The sequence below is a fragment of the Oncorhynchus nerka genome, linkage group LG15 (genome assembly GCF_034236695.1).
Source record: "Oncorhynchus nerka isolate Pitt River linkage group LG15, Oner_Uvic_2.0, whole genome shotgun sequence".
Lineage (NCBI taxonomy): Eukaryota > Metazoa > Chordata > Actinopteri > Salmoniformes > Salmonidae > Oncorhynchus > Oncorhynchus nerka.
In genome coordinates, this window is record NC_088410.1 from 35,987,572 (window position 1) to 36,008,500 (window position 20,929).

Here is a 20,929-nt window from a genome sequence, read left to right on the forward strand (position 1 = left end):
GAGAGGTGTAGAGAGAGAGAGAGAGGTGTAGAGAGAGAGAGAGAGAGAGAGAGAGGTGTAGAGAGAGAGGTGTAGAGAGAGAGAGAGAGAGGTGTAGAGAGAGAGAGAGGTGTAGAGAGAGAGAGAGAGAGTGTAGAGAGAGAGAGAGGTGTAGAGAGAGAGGTGTAGAGAGAGAGAGAGAGGTGTAGAGAGAGAGAGAGTGTAGAGAGAGAGAGAGAGGTGTAGAGAGAGAGGTGTAGAGAGAGAGTGTAGGTGAGAGAGAGAGAGAGGTGTAGAGAGGAGAGGTGTAGAGAGAGAGGTGTAGAGAGAGAGGTGTAGAGAGAGAGAGAGGTGTAGAGAGAGAGAGAGAGGTGTAGAGAGAGAGAGAGGTGTAGAGAGAGAGAGAGAGAGAGGTGTAGAGAGAGAGAGAGAGGTGTAGAGAGAGAGAGAGAGGTGTGAGAGAGAGAGAGAGAGGTAGAGAGAGAGAGAGAGAGAGGTGTAGAGAGAGAGAGAGAGAGAGGTGTAGAGAGAGAGAGAGGTGTGTAGAGAGAGAGAGGTGTAGAGAGAGAGAGGTGTAGAGAGAGAGGTGTAGAGAGAGAGAGAGAGAGAGGGAGAGAGAGAGGTGTAGAGAGAGAGAGATGTAGAGAGAGAGGTGTAGAGAGAGAGAGGTGTAGAGAGAGAGAGGGAGAGGTGTAGAGAGAGAGAGGTGTAGAGAGAGAGATGTGAGAGAGAGAGAGGTGTAGAGAGAGAGGTGTATAGAGAGAGAGAGGTGTAGAGAGAGAGAGAGGTGTAGAGAGAGAGGTGAGAGAGAGAGAGGTGTAGAGAGACAGAGAGAGGTGTAGAGAGAGAGAGAGGGGTGTAGAGAGAGAGAGGTGTAGAGAGAGAGAGAGAGGTGTAGAGAGACAGAGAGAGGTGTAGAAAGACAGAGAGAGAGGTGTAGACAGAGAGAGAGGTGTAGAGAGAGAGAGAGAGAGGTGTAGAGAGAGAGGTGTAGAGAGAGAGGTGTAGAGAGAGAGGTGTAGAGAGAGAGGTGTAGAGAGAGAGAGGTGTAGAGAGAGAGAGAGAGGTGTAGAGAGAGAGAGGTGTAGAGAGAGAGAGAGAGAGGTGTAGAGAGAGAGAGGTGTAGAAAGACAGAGAGAGAGGTGTAGACAGAGAGAGGTGTAGAGAGAGAGGTGTAGAGAGAGAGAGAGAGGTGAGAGAGAGAGAGAGAGAGAGAGAGAGAGGGTGAGAGAGAGAGAGAGGTGTAGAGAGAGAGAGAGAGAGGTGTAGAGAGAGAGAGAGAGAGTAGAGAGAGAGAGAGGTGTAGAGAGAGAGAGAGAGAGAGGTGTAGAGAGAGAGAGAGAGAGAGGTGAGAGAGAGAGAGAGAGAGGAGAGAGAGTAGAGAGAGAGAGAGAGGTAGAGAGAGAGAGAGAGAGAGAGGTGTAGAGAGAGAGAGAGAGTGTGTAGAGAGAGAGAGAGGTGTAGAGAGAGAGAGAGGTGTAGAGAGAGAGAGAGAGAGGTGAGAGAGAGAGAGAGAGAGAGAGAGAGAGAGAGGTGTAGAGAGAGAGAGAGGTGTAGAGAGAGAGAGAGAGGTGTAGAGAGAGAGAGAGAGGTGTAGAGAGAGAGAGAGGTGTAGAGAGAGAGAGAGAGAGAGGTGTAGAGAGAGAGAGAGGTGTAGAGAGAGGTGTAGAGAGAGAGGTGTAGAGAGAGAGAGAGAGGTGTAGAGAGAGAGAGGTGTGAGAGAGAGGTGTAGAGAGAGAGGTGTAGAGAGAGAGAGGTGTAGAGAGAGAGGTGTAGAGAGAGAGAGAGAGTGTAGAGAGAGAGAGGTGTAGAGAGAGAGAGGTGTAGAGAGAGAGAGAGGTGTAGAGAGAGAGAGAGGTGTAGAGAGAGGTGAGAGAGAGAGGTGTAGAGAGAGAGAGAGAGAGAGGTGAGAGAGAGAGGTGTAGAGAGAGAGGTGTAGAGAGAGAGGTGTAGAGAGAGAGGTGTAGAGAGAGAGGTGTAGAGAGAGAGGTGTAGAGAGAGAGAGAGAGAGAGGTAGAGAGAGAGAGGTGTAGAGAGAGAGAGGTGTAGAGAGAGAGAGAGAGGTGTAGAGAGAGAGAGAGAGGTGTAGAGAGAGAGAGAGAGGTGTAGAGAGAGAGAGAGAGGTGAGAGAGAGAGAGAGGTGTAGAGAGAGAGAGAGGTGTAGAGAGAGAGAGAGGTGTAGAGAGAGAGAGGTGTAGAGAGAGAGAGGTGTAGAGAGAGAGAGAGGTGTAGAGAGAGAGAGGTGTAGAGAGAGAGAGGTGTAGAGAGAGAGAGAGGTGTAGAGAGAGAACAGGATAGACAAAGACAGATAAGTGAGATGAACCAAATAAAGCGGGGAACGAGAGACGAGGGAGAGAGTTGAAGAGAGGGAGAGATACGAAGAGAGAAAGAAACAGAGTGGTTATCTCTCTGCCAGTCCCCTTGCTCTCAGCGATGTCCAGGTTCAATCTTATTGGACAAACCCCTAGCACCCACTAAACACATTAGCACACTCACTGATGAAATGAACACACACACAGGAGGAGATGAGTTAGCCAAGGATACACTACTGCTGCAGCTCTCCTGGCAATATACTGAGAATAGAGGTGTGTGAAATGCTGTGTGTGTGTGTGTTGACTGCAGTGGAGAAAAATGACAGTGAGAGACAGAGAGGGGGGGGTAGAGAGAGCGAGAAAGAGTGAGTGAGTGAGTGAGTGAGTTTATGTGTATGTGTGTGTGTGTGTGATAGCACTGGGTGCAGTGCAGGGCTGATTTTGACAGCAGCACAGTGTGTAAGGCAGATGAGTTATGGCACCACACTTTTCCCTAAGGGAACAGCACAGTCTAGTGGCAGGAATGCAGAATAACACTAACAGACTGCAGGTGGAGATGAGCATAAAGCTAGAAAGAGAGCCAGCTCACTCTGTTTTTGCCATTATAAACTTCAATGGCGCTGCCCATGCTACAACAGGCTTTGTGGCAAGTGCAGCCGCTATCCCGCTCTATGAGAGAAGCATAATAGACAGGTGAACTTCACATGGTGTCCCCTGTCCAGCAAGCCGTATTGATTTGCTCTGTTCCTCCCAGCCATTTGACATTTAACAGGGTTAATCACAGTTGGCTTTCATTGATCGGACTGACTTCTAATCTGGTGACAGAGTGGCTCTTTTCATATGCGTGTGTTTGTGTACCTGTCTGATAGGCTCTGGGACACGGTAGCAGGAGTGTGTGAGGCGCAGGGCCGTGTCCAGGTTGATCTTTTGACCCACTGAAACATACACTGGTTTGGTACTGCCGTCAGGACTACGCAGGGCCTAGAAAGAAAGTGGACGAAAAGGGATGAAGCGAGAGAGAGGAGAAACAGAGAGACAGACAGAGGAGAGACTGTATGTTTAGAACTACTGATTACGTGTTTGTGTGCAAACGGTGAACGTGTGTGTGAGTCTAACCCTCCCCAGCACTTTTCCTGAGTCGCTAGTCAGAGGGAATCGGTCTCCTCCCTTCTGCAATGAAGCAATCTGAGGAGGAGGAGTGGAGTCAGACCATCCTTCATCCACACTACTACTTTCTACACCTCTCTCTCTCTCTCTCTACACCTCTCTACTACTGTCCGTCCGTCCGTCTGTGCATGTCTGACTTTCTGTCTGTGGGTGTATTTTTCTTGCAATATCAAAGTCTCGCTCTCTGCCATCTCCTCGGTCTCTCTTTTCTTCGAGGGGAGGATGAGGCCCTGACATGTTCTTCACAGCCCTGTCAGCCATGTTCCTGTCTTTCTCACAAGGCAACATGCTAGTAGCTGTCCTGTTCCCTTCCTGGTAATATACTATGTATAAACTGAGCAAAAAAAGAAATGTCAGGACCCCGTCTTTCAAAGATAATTCGTAAAAATCGAAATAACTTCACAGATCTTCATTGTAAAGGGTTTAAACACTATTTCCCGTGCTTGTTCAATTAACCATAAACAATTAATGAACATGCACTTGTGGAACAGTTGTTAAGACACTAACTGCTTACAGACGGTAGGCAATTAAGGTCACCGTTATGAAAACTTAGGACATTAAAGAGGCCTTTCTACTGACTCTGAAAAACACCAAAAGGAAGATGCCCAGGGTCCCTGCTCATCTGCGTGAACGTGCCTTAGGCATGCTGCAAGGAGGCATGAGGACTGCAGATGTGGCCAGGGAAATAAATTGCAATGTCGGTACTGTGAGACGCCTAAGACAGCGCTACAGGGAGACAGGACGGACAGCTGATTGTCCTCGCAGTGGCAGACCACGTGTAACAAAACAATATCAAATCGTACACAATGTGTAATGGCGGATGGTTGTAGATCTGAGTCCATAGAGGTGTGCTCAGGTTCTATCTGCAAGGTTCTATTTTGGGCCCACTGTTATTCATTTTGTATATCAACAACATTGGGGATCTTATTGAAACAGTGGATGTTAACTTTTATGCAGATGATACTGTTTTTTATTCAAGTGGTAGTAGTTTATCTTTAGCTTTTGAAAATGTCCAAAGAGCATTTAACATTATACAACAGAATCTGTATGATTTAAAACTAGTTCTAAATTCAGGTAAAACAAAATGCATGGTATTTTCAAATGCCAGGCATGTTACCAATCATGTCATTGCTACATTGGCTGGACATACTATACAGCAAGTTAAAGTGTAGAAATATTTGGGTGTGTGGGTTGATTATAAGCTGAGCTTCACTGTGCATGTAGAGAACTTGATAAGGAAGCTCAAGCTGAGAATAGATTTGTATTATCGGCATAAGGCTTGTTTTTCTTTGAGGCAAGGAAGGAGCTGGTACGATGTACATTACTATCGGTTTTAGATTTTAGTGATGTTGTATATACAGTGGGGCAAAAAAGTATTTAGTCAGCCACCAATTGTGCAAGTTCTCCCACTTAAAAAGATGAGAGGCCTGTAATTGTCATCATAGGTACACTTCAACGATGACAGACAAAATGAGAAAACATTTATTTGCAAATTATGGTGGAAAATAAGTATTTGGTCACCTACAAACAAGCAAGATTTCTGGCTCTCACAGACCTGTAACTTCTTTAAGAGGCTCCTCTGTCCTCCACTCGTTACCTGTATTAATGGCACCTGTTTGAACTTGTTATCAGTATACCAGACACCTGTCCACAACCTCAAACAGTCACACTCCAAACTCCAAGACCAAAGAGCTGTCAAAGGACACCAGAAACAAAATTGTAGACCTGCACCAGGCTGGGAAGACTGAATCTGCAAAAGGTAAGCAGCTTGGTTTGAAGAAATCAACTGTGGGAGCAATTATTAGGAAATGCAAGACATACAAGACCACTGATAATCTCCCTCGATCTAGGGCTCCACGCAAGATCTCACCTCGTGGGCTCAAAATGATCACAAGAACGGTCAGCAAAAATCCCAGAACCACACAGGGGGTCCTAGTGAATGACCTGCAGAGAGCTGGGACCAAAGTAACAAAGTCTACCATCCGTAACACACTACGCCGCCAGGGACTCAAATCCTGCAGTGCCAGACGTGTCCCCCTGCTTAAGCCAGTACATGTCTAGGCCCGTCTGAAGTTTGCTAGAGAGCATTTGGATGATCCAGAAGAAGATTGGGAGAATGTCATATGGTCAGATGAAACCAAAATCTAACTTTTTGGTAAAAACTCAACTCGTCGTGTTTGGAGGACAAAGAATGCTGAGTTGCATCCAAAGAACACCATACCTACTGTGAAGCATGGGGGTGGAAACATCATGCTTTGGGGCTGTTTTTCTGCAAAGGGACCAGGACGACTGATCTGTGTAAAGGAAAGAATGAATGGGGCCATGTATCGTGAGATTTTGAGTGAAAACCTCCTTCCATCAGCAAGGGCATTGAAGATGAAACGTGGCTGGGTCTTTCAGCATGACAATGATCCCAAACACACCGCCCGGGCAACGAAGGAGTGGCTTCGTAAGAAGCATTTCAAGGTCCTGGAGTGGCCTAGCCAGTCTCCAGATCTCAACCCCATAGACACTTTTCAGAGGGAGTTGAAAGTCTGTGTTGACCAGCAACAGCCCCACAACATCACTGCTCTAGAGGAGATCTGCATGGTGGAATGGGCCAAAATACCAGCAACAGTGTGTGAAAACCTTGTGAAGACTTACAGAAAACGTTTGACCTCTGTCATTGCCAAGAAAGGGTATATAACAAAGTATTGAGAAACGTTTGTTATTGACCAAATACTTATTTTCCACCATAATTTGCAAATAAATTCATTACAAATCCTACAATGTGATTTTCTGGATTTTTTTTCTCATTTTGTCTGTCATAGTTGAAGTGTACCTATGATGAAAATTACAGGCCTCTCTCATATTTTTAAGTGGGAGAACTTGCACAATTGGTGGCTGACTAAATAAGTTTTTGCCCTACTGTATGCAGGCCTCAGCCACTACCCTGAGAGCACTTGATTCAGTGTATCATGCAGCCCTAAGATTCATTACAAATCAGAAACATCTAACACATCATTGTGATCTCTACAGCACTGTTGGCTGGTCGTCATTGAACTTGCGTAGGCTTAAACACTGGTATACACTGATTTATAAGGCCATATTGGGTAAAAATGCCATTTTATCTCTGTTCTTTTTTAGTCAGGTCGGTAAATAAATATAAATTACAGTCCAATTCTCATTTGCTTCTAACAGTACCAAAAATCAGAACAGGTCATGGTAGAAATAGTTTTAGTTTACTCAGCTCCGTGGCCCTGGAATTCTCTCCTGAATATTAAAAAATGTGATGATCTAGTTTCGTTGATGGATTTTAAACACTTGATCAATGAATATATCACAGAAGAGTGTAATTGTCCTTAGGCCAGACTTTCGTGTTATTAACGTAAAATGTTTTTGTTGTTGTTACTGTATGTGTGTTTATAGTTTTGTTTAATGTTGTGTTAGTGTATGCAAGTTGTTTTGTCTGAAACGTTGTTCACCCTGCTGCTATTGGACCAGGTCTCTCTTGGAAAAGAGAAGTTATCTCAATGAGAAAAAACCTGTATAAATAGAAGGTAAAAAAACAACAAAAAACACCTGCACAGGATCGGTACATCCGAACATCACACCTGCACAGGATCGGTACATCCGAACATCACACCTGCACAGGATCGGTACATCCGAACATCACACCTGCACAGGATCGGTACATCCAGGAACATCACACCTGCACAGGATCGGAACATCACATCCGGAACATCACACCTGCACAGGATCGGTACATCCGAACATCACACCTGCACAGGATCGGTACATCCTGCACAACATCACACCTGCACAGGATCGGTACATCCGAACATCACACCTGCACAGGATCGGTACATCCGAACATCACACCTGCACAGGATCGGTACATCCGAACATCACACCTGCACAGGATCGGTACATCCGAACATCACACCTGCACAGGATCGGTACATCCGAACATCACACCTGCACAGGATCGGTACATCCGAACATCACACCTGCACAGGATCGGTACATCCGAACATCACACCTGCACAGGATCGGTACATCCGAACATCACACCTGCGGGACAGGAACAGGATGGCAACAACAACTGCCCGAGTTACACCAGGAACGCACAACCCCTCAATCAGTGCTCAGACTGTCTGCAATAGGCTGAGAGAGGCTGGACTGAGGGCTTGTAGCCCTGTTGTAAGGCAGGTCCTCACAAGACATCACCGGCAACAACGTCGCCTATGGGCACAAACCCACCGTCGCAGGACTAGACAAGACTGGCAAAAAGTGCTCTTCACTGACGAGTTGCGGTTTTGTCTCACCAGGGGTAAAGGTCAGATTTGCGTTTATCATCGAAGGAATGAGCGTTACACCGAGGCCTGTACTCTGGAGCGGGATCGATTTGGAGGTGGAGGGTCCGTCATGGTCTGGGGCGGTGTGTCACAGCATCATCGGACTGAGCTTGTTGTCATTGCAGGCAATCTTAACACTGTGCGTTACAGGGAAGACATCCTCCTCCCTCATGTGGTACCCTTCCTGCAGGCTCATCCTGACATGACCCTCCAGCATGACAATGCCACCAGCCGTTCTGTGCGTGATTTCCTGCAAGACAGGAATGTCAGTGTTCTGCCATGGCCAGTGAAGAGCCCGGATCTCAATCCCATTGACCACGTCTGGGACCTGTTGCATCGGAAGGTGAGGGCTAAGGCCATTCCCCCCCAGAAATACCCGGGAACTTGCAGGTGCCTTGGTGGAAGAGTGTGGAGATGCACTGCAGTACTTAATTCAGCTGGTGGCCACACCAGATACTGACTGTTACTTTTGATTTCGACCCCCCCTTTGTTCAGGGACACATTATTCCATTTCTCTTAGTCACATGTCTGTGGAACTTGTTCAGTTTGTCTCTCAGTTGTTGAATCTTGTTATGTTCATACAAATATTTACACATGTTATGTTTGCTGAAAATAAACGCAGTTGACAGTGAGAGGTTCCTTTTTTTGCTGAGTTTAGTATGTGCACACCCCTTAAAATGAGTGAATTTGGCAATTTCAGCCACACAGTGTATAAAATTGAGCACACAGCCATGCAATCTCCACAGAATAGAATGGCATTACTGAAGAGCTCATTGACTTTCATTACGGCACCGTCATAGGATGCCACAAGCTCACAGAACGGGACCGCCGAGTAATGAGGTGTGTAAAAATCATCTATCCTTGGTTGCAACACTCACTACCGAGTTCCAAACTGCCTCTGGAAGAAACAAGCACAAGAACTGTTCGTCGGGAAATGGGTTTCCATGGCCACACACAAGCCTAAGATCACCTTGTGCAATGCCAAGCGTTGGCTGGAGTGGTGAAAGCTCGCCGCCATTGGACTCTGGAGCAGTGGATATATGTTCTCTGGAGTGATGAATCACGCTTCACCATCTGGCAGTAAAAGTTTGGTGGAGGATGAATAATGGTCTGGGGCTGTTTTCCATGGTTCAGGAGTCTTAGTTCCAGTGAAGGGAAATCTTAACACTACAGCATACAATGACATTCTTGACGATTCTGTGCCTCCAACTTTGTGGCAACAGATTGCGGAAGGCCCTTTCCCATTTCAGCATGACAATACCCCCATGCACAAAGCAAGGTCCAATCGTTTGTTGAGATTGATGTGGAAGAACTTGACCGGCCTGCACAGAGCCCTGACCTCAACCCAATCAAACACCTTTGGGATGAATTGGAACTCAGACTGCGAGCCAGGTCTAATCGCCCAACATTAGTGCCTGACCTCACTAATGCTCTTGTGGCTGAATGAAAGTTCCAACATCTAGTGGAAATCCTTCCCAGAAGAGTAGAGGCTGTAAGAGCAGCAAAGGGGGGACCAACTCCATACTAATGCCCTTGATTTTGGAATAAGATGTTCGACAAGCAGGTGTCCACATACTTTTGATCATGAAATGTATATCTCGTTTGAAGTGCATAGGCTGGTGTGAGTCATCGGTCCGTGAAAAAACGCACAATCCCGTCTTCACTCGACCTTAAACTTGAAAGGTAAAAATCTGATATTACACATATTGGATGATATCGTGTTAATATGAGAGAGGCTCTCAGATCCTGCAATCAGCTTGAGATACATTCAGATCAAAACGAACCATCCTCATCCCTGTTGCCAAGACTGATGCTGTAACAGGTGTCTCATTGGAGATGAGGACTTGGCTTTAAACTAATGAAAGCATTGATGTCCTATCCATTTCACTATAACTAATTATAATACAGGACATGAAGATACGCCATGTGAGGGGCCAGGTAGGGCCCAGGGCCCATCTGGTGGCATTTAGGAGACCAGTGTGTCTGTCGGAGTCAGCCACCCTGGGCAGTAGGACATGAGACAGACCAACCATCAATAACACAGTGGTTTGACTCAGTGCCAGAGAGGAAGAGGAAGAGAAAGAGTGCGTGAAGGGTTCTGGGAGAGGTGAAAAATTACGATGAGATATTGAGAGACGGCAGTTGCAGAGAGAGTAGAGAGAGAAGGAGTGAAAGGAGTGAGAGCTGGGAAATAGAGTGGAGACAAAGAAAGAGAAGTGAACAAGAGAGACAGAGAGGAATTCCAGCCACCTATCAGCAGGCAGGGGCAGCAGATGTCGTGTGAATGGAATGAAGCCTCTATCCATCGAGCTCATCTCATTCAACAGTCCTCAGTGAGTCACTCCCTGGAAATGCACACAATAGAACCATTGATGGCCTGTACACCTGGGGCTGAATGTGTTGCAGTGACGCATAACACACACATTGTACACATGCTCGCGCACGCACACACACACGCACAGGAGAGAAGACCAGTGGCATGTCCATACAAACCTTTATCCCATAATAAGACGCAGTGGGTAACACGGACACAGAAATGTGATGTCACCGTGACAACAGAGGCTCCATGATTAAAGGAACTTCTATACAAGCCTTCATGTTTCAATCACATGAACTATTCACGTAAATTGTAATGCGATGTTTCAATGGACACTTTGCTTGGATTCTAATTGATTGTCCAACAGCAAACCTATTGGGCGTCATCGCAATGTTACGAAAAACACTTGGACATTTCATAACCCGAGGGACACATTGGGTGTCTGTGAGTGTCTGACGTCTCCTTCACTCTGGATGTAGGAACACACAGATTCCCCTAATCTAATTTCAGGTGAGAGCAGTTGGAGGAACAAATATGACTCACGTTGCATTGATGTGATTAACGAGCAAAACCAACTGCACACATGGCAGTTTAACGCTACGCTTGCATCTAAGCAATATTGAAGTCAGGGAGGTCGCATCTATCATTCTACAATCTGCAGTGAGTCATCGTTTGAAAACGGACCCTGACGCCAGTCTCAAAGTCAAGATAAGAGGTGTTCTAATGTTCCATTTAAAATAACTGGAGCGTCGCTCGCTAAAAGCCTGAGGGAAATGTATCTGGACGGCTAAAAGCTACCTGATACCTTAATGAAAGACTAGCTGAGAGACAGCGCTTCTGAGCCTCTGAACAGATACTGTTCAGAGGCTCAGAAACCTCAGCCAATGCAATCCACACCGCGGCTACAGTAGTTCGGTTAGCGAGGCTTACGCGATCGCTATCGTCTGTGAGACGCTAACTGTCGCCTGAGAGAGATCGAATTAACTTGGGAGTCGCTACCCGTTTCTCCGGTCATAAACAGTGGAAACCTAATCTGAGTCTAAACATAACAGCCGTTAGAGCTGAGGGACATCAACTGTTTTTCACAAAGTGTTATGTAAGATCAGTGCGGTACACTAACATAGATGTGTGTCGCGGGGACAGTTTGAGCTGCGGTTATTGCCTGGTAATTGAGTTTTTAGGGTGCGGAGGCCTTTTAGCAGTTGATTGCTGGTGGCGCGTGTTCAGGGTACTGAGCTAAACTCCCATGGCCTTTTGCGATGGAAATCTGTTAGCATTGTGGTCACATTAATCATGTTAGTGCCATGTCTGTCTGTCCGACTGTTTGTCTGTCTCCATCTCTCGCATTCAAAATCCTTCACCAGAAGAGAGTGAAACCCTTACCTCTGACATTACTACCACCCCTCCATCAGTCATTACAGACACCAAACCATCACACTAAAGTACTGCTCTGTTGCAAGCCTGAAGCATGCAATTCATTTCCTTAAAATGTAATTATTTGTAACTTTGGATTGGAATTTCCCACAACGAAACAAAGGGTACATTTACTTAACACAAATTGCTGCATAATTGCTTTAAAAATATATATATATTTACCGGAGACTTCTCCCACCAGTATTCTCTTCAGTAAGAGCTGGTTTACGGTTTTCACCAACAGGTTTTTGTTTTTGCTCAACTTGTATAACACTGTTCAAGCCACAGAAACACTGGGGAGAGAAACTAACATCCCACAATAAAATATTACAATAGATCCAGGCAAGAAAACACAGTACCTTAAAAACATTTATCACAATAGAATGATGAATAATGCATTGTGCTCTCTGTGCTCCAATTTCAACACAGCTACAGTATGACTAAGTGTGACAAATAGAGCTCAAAGGTAGACAAGAGCCCACATGAATGATTCATGAAGATGAAATTAACATTATAAAACTGTATGCCAATAATTATTTTGTTGTTGCATTCAAATGTTGTTTGATACAGCAACAGGAAAAGGGACCATGCCACGAGTATGGTATGGTCCCCAGAATGGTATGGTCCCCAGAATGGTATGGTCCCCAGAATGGTATGGTCCCCAGAAGAGGAGAAGAAAAGCTTGACAAAAGCTTGACATTGGCGGTCAGACATTTGCTCAAATGCAGACCTACTGTAGGTAGGCTACAGTTTAGTAGTCCAATGTCCTTTGATTCAATGCAATTCCACCCCTCTGCAAAAATGTGTTTATCTGTTCATCATTTTGGTCTCTACCAGTGTGAAATGTGAGCGGTAGAGCTCTCACCTGTGACTGGTCTCCTCGTTCATCTCCACAGGAGACAGGAGGTTCTTGGCCACACCTATACAGGGAAGCCCTGACAGGACTCCCAGGTGACACGCCAGGCCAAACTCTGGGAAAAAGACAACCCCGTATATATAGTAGGGGACATGACCGTCACAACCAGCTGAAGTCTGAATTGTTATGCAAGTATGTAGCAGGCTCCTGTTAGTAGTAAATAGTCAATGCTATTAGTAGACAGTATGTAGCTTGAGACAGTAAGTAGCTCAGTCTCAGTTTGAGACCGAGACTGTCTGTTCCACTACTCACCTTTGTAGTGGAACAGACCATTTCATCCACCAAGACCACTTATTGGGGACAGATACAGAAAGAGGCAACGGGTGAGAGATGGGCAAGTACAGAAAGAGGCAACGGTGAGAGATGGGCAAGTACAGAAAGAGGCAACGGGTGAGAGATGGGCAAGTACAGAAAGAGGCAACGGGTGAGAGATGGGCAAGTACAGAAAGAGGCAACGGGTGAGAGATGGGCAAGTACAGAAAGAGGCAACGGTGAGAGATGGGCAAGTACAGAAAGAGGCAACGGGTGAGAGATGGGCAAGTACAGAAAGAGGCAACGGGTGAGAGATGGGCAAGTACAGAAAGAGGCAACGGGTGAGAGATGGGCAAGTACAGAAAGAGGCAACAGGTGAGAGATGGGCAAGTACAGAAAGAGGCAACGGTGAGAGATGGGCAAGTACAGAAAGAGGCAACGGTGAGAGATGGGCAAGTACAGAAAGAGGCAACGGGTGAGAGATGGGCAAGTACAGAAAGAGGCAACGGTGAGAGATGGGCAAGTACAGAAAGAGGCAACGGGTGAGAGATGGGCAAGTACAGAAAGAGGCAACGGGTGAGAGATGGGCAAGTACAGAAAGAGGCAACGGTGAGAGATGGACAAGTACAGAAAGAGGCAACGGTGAGAGATGGACAAGACTCAAAGCAGCTCTCTGCTGTCCCTTGTACTTCTAAGCATGAGGTCTTCATTACAGGCTAACAAAATAAGAGTTTTCCCAAGACTTCGTGAGATTTTGTTGGCTGGATGTATTGAACTGTGCCAACCGCCCTTTCACTGATTTGTTACAGTGTCAAGGTGGTTGTACAGGCACGGTTCTGCTGTGAATCATAAGCCATGTAGAAATCATTTGAGGGGCTGTACATACAGCAGCAGGGACTGGTCTGTCAGTGTCCGTGGCTAAATGTCAGTGTCCGTGGCTAAATGTCAGTGTCCGTGGCTAAATGTCAGTGTCCGTGGCTAAATGTCAGTGTCCGTGGCTAAATGTCAGTGATAAATTCATGAGGGCAGTGTGCATGTGTTAGGCAGAAGACGGCGAGTGTGTGTGAGTGTTTTGCGCCGGAGAGGTGTTTTGCGTGTGTGTGCATGTGTGGATAGGGACCCGACTTGAGGTGGGAGTGAGTGATTTGTGTGGGCTGTGACTAACACAGGAGAGTGGGAAGGTATGGATGGCACAGAGCTGACACATCGTGGGAGAGGAAGATGGAGGGTTATTGGACAGCTAAAAAGAAAAGCATTAACACCCAGAGCTGCATCGCTCTGAGGTGAACAGTTAAACAAGTTGGACACAGCAAACCGAAAACATCAATGAAACGGAACATTTAGTCTCAACAGAAGTTAGACCGTATGAGACATGTCAGAGTGAGATTTAGTAAATTGAACTAAATGTAAACATTAGTGTTCTGAGTATAACAGTAAATACGTCAGTTAAACCGAAACATCTCCAATGCCAAAGTGGCCAGACCCTGACCAGAGATAGCCGGCTGAGGTAGCCGGCTGACGTAGCAGGGGGGGCTGGGTCGTCTCCAGGCGCTGCATGGCCTCCAGCAGATAGGGAGTCTCCCTGAAGGCCAGGAACCGTGAGATGTAGGGGGCGGTCAGGGTCACCATCTGACTGTCCTCATACAGCAGCTGGTAGTGGACACAGGGAACAGACAGCAGAGAACAACGGTATAAATGTATGCCTGTGTTCTATCTAAAGCAGTGCCTTCAGAAAGTATTCAACCTCAACGTATTCCTGTGTTCTATCTAATGCAGTGCCTTCAGAAAGTATTCAACCTCCTCAACGTATGCCTGTGTTCTATCTAAAGCAAGTGCCTTCAGAAAGTATTCAACCTCCTCAACGTATGCCTGTGTTCTATCTAAAGCAAGTGCCTTCAGAAAGTATTCAACCTCCTCAACGTATGCCTGTGTTCTATCTAATGCAGTGCCTTCAGAAAGTATTCAGCCTCCTCAACGTATTCCTGTGTTCTATCTAATGCAGTGCCTTCAGAAAGTATTCAACCTCCTCAACGTATGCCTGTGTTCTATCTAATGCAGTGCCTTCAGAAAGTATTCAACCTCCTCAACGTATTCCTGTGTTCTATCTAATGCAGTGCCTTCAGAAAGTATTCAACCTCCTCAACGTATTCCTGTGTTCTATCTAATGCAGTGCCTTCAGAAAGTATTCAACCTCAACGTATTCCTGTGTTCTATCTAATGCAGTGCCTTCAGAAAGTATTCAACCTCCTCAACGTATGCCTGTGTTCTATCTAAAGCAAGTGCCTTCAGAAAGTATTCAACCTCCTCAACGTATGCCTGTGTTCTATCTAAAGCAAGTGCCTTCAGAAAGTATTCAACCTCCTCAACGTATTCCTGTGTTCTATCTAATGCAGTGCCTTCAGAAAGTATTCAACCTCCTCAACGTATTCCTGTGTTCTATCTAATGCAGTGCCTTCAGAAAGTATTCAACCTCCTCAACGTATTCCACATGTTGTGGTGTTACAGCCGGAATTTTAATTCTCACCCATCTACACACAACACCCCATAATGACAAATTGAAAACATGTTATTAAATCAAATCACATTTAATTTGTCACATACACATGGTTAGCAGATGTTAATGCGAGTGTAGCGAAATGATTGTGCTTCTAGTTCCGACAACGCAGTAATAACCAACGAGTAATCTAACCTAACAATTCCACAACTACTACCTTATGCACACAAGTGTAAAGGGATGAAGAATATGTACATAAAGATATATGAATGAGTGATGGTACAGAACGGCATAGGCAAGATGCAGTAGATGGTATCGAGTACAGTATATACATATGAGATGAGTAATGTAGGGTATGTAAACATTATATTAAGTGGCATTGTTTAAAGTGGCTAGTGATACATTTTTTACATCAATTTCCATTATTAAAGTGGCTGGAGTTGAGTCAGTATGCTGGCAGCAGCCACTCACTGTTAGTGGTGGCTGTTTAACAGTCTGATGGCCTTGAGATATACTGAAAAACAGCTTCTCTCGGTCCCAGCTTTGATGCACCTGTACTGACCTCGCCTTCTGGATGATAGCGGGGTGAACAGGCAGTGGCTCGGGTGGTTGTTGTCCTTGATGATCTTTATGGCCTTCCTGTGACATGGCGTGGTGTAGGTGTCCTGGAGGGCAGGTAGTTTGCCCCCGGTGATGCGTTGTGCAGACCTCACTACCCCCTGGAGAGCCTTACGGTTGTGGGCGTAGCAGTTGCCGTACCAGGTGGTGATACAGCCCGCCAGGATGCTCTCGACTTAGCATCTGTAAAAGTTTTGAGTGCTTTTGGTGACAAGCCAAATTTCTTCAGCCTCCTGAAGTTGAAATACAGAAATACCTAATTTCCTTAAATATTCACACCCAATACTTTGTTGAAGCAAACAATTCTTCAAGCGCTTAAATTGGATGTTGATCATTGCTAGACAACCATTTTCAGTTCACATGGGATGATTACACTGAACAACAAAATAAAGGAAATATTGAATGATCCATTGCATCTCCCAAAAACCTTTACAATATACATCTGTAAAATGATAGTCTAGAAACTAAAGCTTTGGTTGTCTTTAGAGGTCGACCGATTAAGATTTTCAACACCGATACCGATTATTGAAGGACCACCAAAAAAGGCCGATACCGATTAAATCGGCCGATTTTTTAAAGTGTATTTGTAATTATGACAATTACGACAATACTGAATGAACACTTATTTTAACTTAATATAATACATCAATAAATTCATATAATACATCAATAAATATCAATTTAGCCTCAAATAAATAATGAAACATTGACCATTTGGTTTAAATAATGCAAAAACAAAGTGCTGGAGAAGAAAGTAAAAGTGCAATATGTGCCATGTGAAAAAGCTAACGTTTAAGTTACTTGCTCAGAACATGAGAACATATGAAAGCTGGTGGTTCCTTTTAACATGAGACTTCAATATTCCAAGGTAAGAGGTTTTAGGTTGTAGTTAATATAGTATTTATAGGACAATTTATCTCTATACCATTTGTATTTCATATACCTTTGACTATTGGATGTTCTTATAGGCACTTTAGTATTGCCAGTGTAACAGTATAGCTGCCCTCCCTCTCCTCGCCCCTAAATGGACTCGAACCAGGAACACATCAACAGCAGCCACCCTCGAAGCAGCGTTACCCATCGCTCCACAAAATACACGATCCTTGCAGAGCAAGGGGAACAACTACTCCAAGTCTCAGAGCGAGTGACGTTTGAAACGCTATTAGCGCGCACCCTGCCTACTAGCTAGCCATTTCACATCGGTTACACCAGCCTAATCTTGGGAGTTGATAGGCTTGAAGTCATAAACAGCTCAATGCTTGAAGCATTGCGAAGAGCTGCTGGCAAAACGCATGAAAGTGCTGTTTGAATGAATGCCTACGAGCCTGCTGCTGCCTACCATCGCTCAGTTAGACTGCTCTATCAAATATCAAATCATAGACATAATTATAACATACAGAAATACGAGCCTTTGGTCATTAATATGGTAGAATCCGGAAACTATCATTTTGAAAACAAAACCTTTATTATTTCAGTGAAATACGGAACTTTATATGCAACGGCCCAAACTGTTGCATAAACCCTGACTCTGGTGCAATGAACGCAAGAGAAGTGACACAATTTCACCTGGTTAATATTGCCTGCTAACCTGGATTTCTTTTAGATAAATATGCAGGCTTAAAAATATATACTTCTGTGTATTGATTTTAAGAAAGGCATTGATATTTATGGTTAGGTACAGTGGTGCAACGATTGTGCTTTTTTTCACAAATGCGCTTTTGTTAAATCATCTCCCATTTGGTGAAGTTTGCTCTCTTTGTCAGGAAGAAAGTGTCTTCACACAGTTCGCAACGAGCCAGGCGGCCCAAACTGCTGCATATACCCTGACTCTGTTGCAAGAGAAGTGACACAATTTACCTAGTTAAAAGAAAATCATGTTAGCAGGCAATATTAACTAAATCTGCAGGTTTAAAAATATATTCTTGTGTATTGATGTTAAGAAAGGCATTGATGTTTATGGTTAGGTACACGTTGGAACAACGACAGTCCTTTTTCCGCGAATGCGCACCGCATCGATTATATGCAACGCTGGACACGCTAGATAAACTAGTAATATCATCAACCATGTGTAGTTAACTAGTGATATCATCAACCATGTGTAGTTAACTAGTGATATCATCAACCATGTGTAGTTAACTAGTGATTATGGTTGATTGATTGTTTTTTACAAGATATAAGTTTAATGCTAGCCTGGCTTCTTACTGCATTCGCTTAAGGCAAGCAGGCTCCTCGTGGAGTGCAATGAGAGGCAGGTGGTTAGAGCGTTGGATTAGTTAACTGTAAGGTTGCAAGATTGAATCCCCGAGCTGACAAGGTAAAAATCTGTCGTTCTGCCCCTTAACAAGGCAGTTAACCCACCGTTCCTAGGCCGTCATTGAAAATAAGAATGTGTTCTCAACTGACTTGCCTAGTTAAAAAAAAGGTGTTTATTTTATATATTTATTTATATTTTAACAAATCGGCCAGATTGGTGTCCAAAAATAACGATTTCCGATTGTTATGAAAACTTGAAATTGGCCCTAATTAAATCGGCCATTCCGATTAATCAGTCGACCTCTAGTTGTCTTCCTCTCAGGCTTCCATGTCCTCTCCCTGGATCTCCTCAATGGCCACGTCTTGAACATCAGACTGAGGCCTCATCTTCACTGTCACTTTCCAACCTTTTTGAGGATGGCTTGTTGTCAGCCTCAAAAAGCCTCAAATTTGCCCCGATTGCCACCAATTTTTCAACCCAGACAGTGTAGTAGTGTGGGCTCAATAGCATCTCATTAGTGTGCAAGATTTTGAGAATCAGATGTACATGTGATGGAAGAATGCACTGTGCATGCAAAGGGTTGCAATTCCTTTTAATTGGGGATAGAATTGCCTCGTGTATCCCACAAAAAAGGTTCACTGTTATAAGCATAACAGTTGTTATGCTTATTATTAAGCATATCAACTGTTATAAGGTTCACTGTCATCAGCACAAATCTAAATATGTTATATTTCAGATTCTTCAAAGTAGCCACCCTTTGCATTGACGAAAGTTTTGCACACGCTTGGCATTCTCTCAACCAGCTTCATGAGGTACACATGGAATGCATTTCAATTAACAGGTGTGCCGTGTTAAAAGTTAATTTGTGGAATTTCTTTCCTTAATGTGTTTGAGACAATCAGATGTGTTGTGACAAGGTAGGGTGGTATACAGAAGACAGCCATATTTGGTAAAAGACAAAGTCCATTTTATGGCAAGAACAGCTCAAATAAGCAAAGAGAAAATACTTTACATCATTACTTTAAGACATGAAGGTCAGTCAATGCAGTCGCAAAAACCATCAAGCGCTATGATTAAACTGGCTCTCATGAGGACAGGAAAGGAAGACCAAGAATTACCTCTGCTGCAGAGGATAAGTTCATTAGAGTTACCAGCCTCAGAAATTGCATCCCAAATAAAAGCTTCAGAGTTCAAGTAACAGACACATCAACATAAACTGTTCAGAGGAGACTGAGTGAATCAGGCCTTCATGGTCGAATTGAAACCACTGCTAAAGGACACAAATTCTAAGAAGAGAGTAGCTTGGGCAAGAAACACGATCAATGGACATTAGACCGGTGGAAATCTGTCCTTTAGTCTGATGAGTCCAAATCAGAGATTTTTCGGTTCCAACCGCCGTGTCTTTGTGAGACGCAGAGTAGGTGAACGGATGATCTCCACATGAGTGGTTCCCACCGTGAAGCATGGAGGAGGTGTGATGGTGTGGGGGTGCTTTGCTGGTGACACGGTCTGGGATTTATTTAGAATTCAAGGCACACTTAACCAGGTTGGCTACCAAAGCATTCTGCAGCGATACATCATCCAATCTGCTTAGAGCTTAGTGGGAGTATCATTTGTTTTTCAACAGGACAATGACCCAAAACACACCTCCAGGCTGTGTAAGGGCTATTTGACCAAGGAGAGTGATGGAGTGTTGCATCAGATGACCTGGCCTCCACAATCACCCAACCTCAACCCAATTGAGATGGTTTGGGATGAGTTGGACCGCAGAGTGAAGGAAAAGCAGCCAACAAGTGCTCAGCATATGTGGGAACTCCTTCAAGACTGTTGGAAAAGCATTTCTCAAGAAGCTGGTTGAGAGAATGCCAAGAGTGTGCAAAGCTGTCATCAAGGCAAAGGGTAGCTACTTTGAAAAATCTCAAATCTATTTAGATTTGTTTAACACTGTCATGGTTATTACATGATCCCATATGTATTATTTCATAGTGTTGATCTTTTGACTGGTACTATATAAACTAAGAAAGAGAAACGCTTGTGCACAGCAGTGTGTCTAGGTCCAGGGGCTGTTTTTTCCAGAAACTAGCATTAAAAAACAAGAGTATATACAGTACCACACCCTGAAAAAAGACAGGTGACCGACCTTGACTTAAGTGCTTACAATCAGTTCAAATATGAAAAGTAAATAAACACTAAAGTCAGGGTCGGTCACCTGTCTTTTTTTCAGTGTGCGGGTTTTCCTTTTTATAAATATAAATATGTAATTTCACAGAACTATCCCTTTAAAGCCACACTGATTCTGGTGCAAAACATAATGTCTCTGTTGGTCCTGAGAGGTAGAGACCTGAGTCTGTGTTTCGAAGTCAATACTGTACTGCATACTCACATAAAAGGGGATGTGATTGATCAAATGTAATTTCCCTCTCTTGTGTGTGTGGTCTTTCTAGATGTCTTAGGAGGGCCTTTAGTTTAACCCAGAATATCTTTCCACTGACCTGCACAACTCTCGCTACAGTGTTCTGGCTTACCTATTTTGACAAAGTTGGGTCTCAAGTAAAACATTTTGTTAATCATTGAACAGAGATCTATATCTTGGTCCCCAATGATGGATCCATTGGAGCGGACGGTATCTACCTGAAGTCGATGACAAAGTCTTTGGGATTTTTCCTCATTCTTTTGCCGACTTGTCGTGTTACACAGGGGGAGTTATTTTTTTAAGTTTAAGTCTACCAAAAGGTTTATAGATGGTCCTGAGTCCTGGAATTTAGTTACCCTGCTTTAGTAAGAACATTATGATACAATAAAAATTAATCGGAATATACAGTATATATTTTTTTGAATTATTAATGTCATTTTGGGGGTGAATTTTTTTA

General features: G+C 44.3%; 1 pseudogene; it reads right to left on the reverse strand.

Moving 5' to 3' along the window:
* LOC135559821 (endonuclease V-like) overlaps positions 1–20,929 on the reverse strand; it is a 37,288-nt pseudogene that overhangs the window by 11,612 nt on the left and 4,747 nt on the right.